We start from the raw sequence: 5,266 nt of genomic DNA, 5'->3' as shown, positions 1-5,266 counted from the left end.
GGAATTATGCAGTCTCATGTCTTTTAGCCAGCCATAATATATGTGAAATGTGCAATGCCATCCTGTTTAACCAGGCATCATATATTTGAATGATATCTAGACCACCTTTTCTTCATTAAATTTCCATTTGTTGACAATGTTTGTACATTAAACTACTCTTCCTATGAATCAACCATTTGAGTGGGTGATGGAAAAATCTGGAGTGAAAACAAGGCCTTCAAAGCAGACAGTGCTACCTGTCGAAGCAGATCTCTTGCTGGGTCCCGATAGCTCCTCAGAGATGGATTCGGAGACAGATGACCAGCCCTATTCCCCCACCAAAGTGTATGCTCTAAATTGGCATGGTTCTACTACTCATATCATGCATATGGTGTCTTGCATTGCATAGCTTAGACATCATATACACAATATTCAACACCATGCTCTTAGTTCAGACATCATATATGCGAATGCCCTCCGCTTAGCATATAAATCACATATGTGAATTGTATCATGCGATCTTGGTTACTTAGATAACATGTATGTGAATTACGTCATGCGATCCTATTTAGTTAGTCATCATATCTTTGAATTATGTTATGCTATGCTATCCAGTTTAGATAGACATCATATATGTGAAATTATGTCATGCTATCCGTTTTAGTTAAACAATTTACATGTCAATTATTTAATGCCCTCTTTTTTCCACACTATCTATTGCATCTATCTCTCATACAATGTCTGTATATTCAATTATGTTTCCTGTTAATCAACCATTTGAATTGGAGCGGGTGATGTCAGTATCTAGCAGAGTAAAAACATGGTCTTCAAATAAAACACCCCCTGTACATGCACGAGAACCAGTCATACCACACATAACCCAGACTCTCGCAGATTTTACCCCTACTGCGATGGACAGAGAACCAACTTCACCCAATCTAACCCCAACCCAAGCAGATAGTAACCCAGTTCCTGTTGACACATCACCATCTCCACCACAGATATCCCAAACAAGAGCAGTTAGTATGGAAGCTCCAGTGCCCAAAGCACCAGTACTACCACGACGAACCCCAACTCCACCAGATAGTACACCTATTCCTATGGAGGAAGCACAACCAGCCATTCATAGTTTAGCATCTATTGCATTTGATGTTGTTAAATCCTATGTGCGTATCTTCCCATCATGGAAATATTATACTGAAGATGAAGGAAAATGCCAGTTGCAGTTGTTTGTCCAGGAGTTATGTGTAAGTAATGTTATTCATGGGAATTACTTTGCTTTGTCCCATCCATTCTACCTCCATGATGGTTATAATACAGCAAATTTTCCCATTTTTCTCTATAGAGAAGGACCGATTTGGAAACTCAGGATGAGGTAACCTGGGCCAATACCTCTGCTCTATTCAAGAATGCTTGGTGGTAGTATCGGAATTACCTCAAGAAAATGTACTTCACTAGCAAAGAAACTCATCAAATTCCCTTATGTTCTCCTAAGACACATTTACTGGACGATGACTGGGAACGCCTTGTTCTTTACTGGTCCCAAACCAAGAATGTGGTAAGGTCTATGAGCTCATTTTATTTTAAGTACTATATGCTTGCGTCTTACTGTACTCTGTTCATGTAGAACAAGTGCTTAAACCTGAAGAACAATTGTTCTCATTTAAGATTCCATTGCTATCGTGCATACTGCTTTGCTCTTGTATCACTGTATTTACTCATACAAACTTATTTTTAAATTGAACTATCCAATGGAAACTCCAATGGCACAACAGGTATGTTTACACATGTTTCTTTAACAGGTTTGCTCTTATAAATAGCTCTATTGATTTCAATTTCAATTGTGTATACAATTGACTTATCATATCATGCACATTACTAGCATCATAACAGGGCCAATAGTTTTGTTGTACATGTAGACCCGTGGTACCCATTTGAAATCTTGTTGTGCCATTTAGTTTCCTACGCTTTGTATTATTTCAGTGCTGCTTTCTCTTGAACTGATATCACTACTGAAAACAGGGAATTTGCCATCAGCCAGCTCTTTGCCATCTGCCAGCTGATGGCAAAGAACGTCTTTGCCATCTGCTTATAAAAAACAGATGGCAAAGAACTGACAGACGGCAAAGAACATGGTTGCCATCAGCCAATTCTTTGCCATCTGCTAGTGGATGGCAAATAATCTTTGCCATCTGCCAGCAGATGGCAAAAAGGTTGGCAAATCCTATGGCCATCAAGCGTGTAACGGCGTACCAGCCCCACCTCTTTGCCATCTGCCAGCAGACGGCAAAGATTCTTTGCCATCTGCTGGCAGATGGCAAAGAGATGGGGTTATTTTTTTCTAGGTAAAAAAAACTGTGGGGTTATCCCCTCCCTCTCTCCCCACCCATCCAGGTAAAAAAAATGACGTTCGCATCTCATCCACACACCACCACCTACCTCCTCCCTCTCCGCCTCCTGCCCCTTCCTCCCACCCCCATCCCCATCCCCCTTCACTTTCCCCAACCACCCCGACCTCCTTGACCTCTACCTCCCCGCCGACCCCTTCTTCGCCCCGCCCCCCATCCCCCTCCCCGCACGCCTTCCTCCTGCACGACCTCACCGACCGCGTCGCCACGCTCGAGCTCGCGGCCCGCGCGGCCACCCCGCAGCCGGCGCGCCGCAAGTACACCTACGCGGCCACAGAGCCCGGCGGCCGGAAGGTCAAGTGGACAGCGGAGGAGAAGCCGCGCGGCGGGGGCCAGGCGCTCAAGTGGGAGGCGGAGCTCGCCTCCCCCAATGACGAAGGATTCGACCGCAAGTAGAGGTGGGAGGCCAAGTCCAAGGGCGGCGCCGGAGGCAAGACCAAGACCAAGTGGGGCACCGAGATCAAGGGCAAAGGCTCGCTCGAGCCATGGTCGCATGCCTACACCTGGGAGGAGGACTTCACCGCCTCCGACGACGACGAGGATGAGCTGGAGGACGAGGAGCGCAGGCCGGAGAAGCCCAAGAAGATCAAGGCCGCCGCCAAGGACAAGGAGGATGACAAGAAGAAGAAGAAGCCGGCGAGGACGTGCGTCCAGATCAAGGAGATCCCTGAGGACAACACCTCCGGCTGCGATGCTATCCGCAAGGTACGGTACTCAGCACAAAAGATGAGATTTTTGCGGGGGTTTGGGTTCTGTGGCCCGATCTCAACGAAATGTGTGATTTCCAGTAGAATTTCCAATAGATCCAAGTTACCTCTCGCGGGATTTGAGAGAAAATTTGGAATTTTAGAGGATGCTAGTGTCCACACTCTAGATCTGTGCTTAGTACTGGCTACGGATTAACTGAACTCTGCTCTGAATGATATCAGCTTGAGGATTCTGCTCCCTTGCAATGCACTATTGTCATATGTGTAGTGACCGCCTGACATTTGTCTCTCTTTCTGATGATGCAGGCCTTTGCCATGGGGAACGGCAAGGGGAAGGCCAAGGAGCTGTCGCCGCAGGATGCCGCGCTGCTCATCTAGATGAACTACAGGGCACACCTCGCCCACCGCTCCCAGGTGCTCAGCTGCCTTTCACTCTTTTATGAACTAACTAGCAAAGTGGCCCGCTCGATGCGCGGGCTAGACTTTATACAGTTTAATTAATAGAACATACTAAGTCAACTAATTTGCGACGGATGTAATATTATTTTATTAGTCTAAAGAAAAATTATGACCAAGTGTGATGACTTTTAAAAATTTAATTCTTTTGCGAACATACTTGTGCGAGCAACACCTAAAGTACTTATTTACTTATATTAAAATTGCATTGTTAATCCAATAATAGATATAGTTGACAATCATTGTAAATTTTGTACCTACTAAATTCTACTATTGAAATATGGAAAATTGATGAAGTTTTTAGTACAACATATTGGTTAAATAAGTAGCAATACACTGTGTTCATTTAGTAATAGATGTTCATTTGGTAGTAGGTTCGGCCTGTATTCCATTTTATTGAGAAGAAAATATAAACATGTATGAATATAGCACAATAATCTTTTAGCTTATCAATTTTTTTAGGTTCATTTGAAGTTGAAAAATAAAGCTCAAACTAAGACTTGTTCCTATTTGTTTTACTTAAAGCCTAAACGTGTTATGTATCACATGTATATGTCAGGTGTCATGATGCTTAAGTAAAAATCTTAGATCAGACTGATTGTATTTTTTTTAATTGAAAGTATGAAATTATGCATGCAAGTACGCATATACATGTCACTAGTTCAGTACATCTGGAATATCTGCACATTATGGTCTACAAAGGCTATACCTATTTTGTACTTCTGTTCGGTGTTTGACAAATCATTTTGAGAAGCTACTATTTTATTGTAGTACGCGTGTTGGTCATCTGTGCCTAAAGAGATACCTGTAATCTTGAAAGACTTATGATGCCAATGTTTCGTGAAAAAGAGAAATTCATAATTTTAAGAAGTTTGAAATATAATCTTGTGGATCGTGCTAACTGAAGATAGGGCTACTGAACAGGTCATGTGGATTACTCTGTTGGTGTGTCCTGTAGTCATGTGGTGCAGCCATTTTGATGAAAAAGTGAGTATATATGAGAGTTACAAAATTCTCAAAACACGTTCATGAAATCATGATGGAGCATCAGTGGGATAAATCATTTATTCAGTTAATGTAGACATAAGTTGTAACCATGTTATTGCTCAGCAGGCATATTTCTGATGGGTATGCTTATGGCATCTTGATTAATCACTCACGATGCTCCTCAATTCAACAGCACAATCATGTTCTTGTGGACCTCGTCCTTTTTTTCTAATCGAAACCTAAAGTCACAGAAACAATGTATCAGCTAGTTTGTACATGAACCACGACATCACTCATAAATTTATAATATCGATATACTGTTTCGAGCGAGTACAAAATTCCATGTACATAAATATATCCATCGGTACTGTAATCTAGCGAGCAATCCATGGTTTCATTTGTGATGCATATTCTCCTCTTATGTACCATATCAAAGAAAGGAAAAACGGTGATGCCATACTTTAGGGAATTAATTGCAGTACCTAAACTTGTCTTCATGTATAAATGCTCTGAATAAGAGTTCCAAGTGATCAAACTCAGTTCCTAAACTTATCTAAAAAACATCTCAAGCAAAAAATCTTGTTAATAATGTCTCCTCAATGTACAAGTATGGATGTGTGTGAACGATACTGTTAAGGTTTTCAGACAATTTATCTCACGATGCTTCCATTGAGGGTAGTGTCGAATTAAGGCCATCAGATGCTAATTTTGCTCACAGTATGTACCTTG

The 5,266-nt window shown here is 42.0% G+C and overlaps 1 pseudogene; it reads left to right on the top strand.

Moving 5' to 3' along the window:
- Nucleotides 1-2,407: 2,407 nt before the first annotated feature.
- LOC119283499 lies at nucleotides 2,408-3,595 on the top strand (annotated as a pseudogene).
- Nucleotides 3,596-5,266: the final 1,671 nt, after the last annotated feature.

This window comes from Triticum dicoccoides, chromosome 4A (genome assembly GCF_002162155.2).
Source record: "Triticum dicoccoides isolate Atlit2015 ecotype Zavitan chromosome 4A, WEW_v2.0, whole genome shotgun sequence".
Taxonomy (NCBI): domain Eukaryota; kingdom Viridiplantae; phylum Streptophyta; class Magnoliopsida; order Poales; family Poaceae; genus Triticum; species Triticum dicoccoides.
The sequence above is the reverse complement of the archived record's forward strand: the minus strand, read 5'-3'. Positions and strand labels throughout refer to the sequence as shown.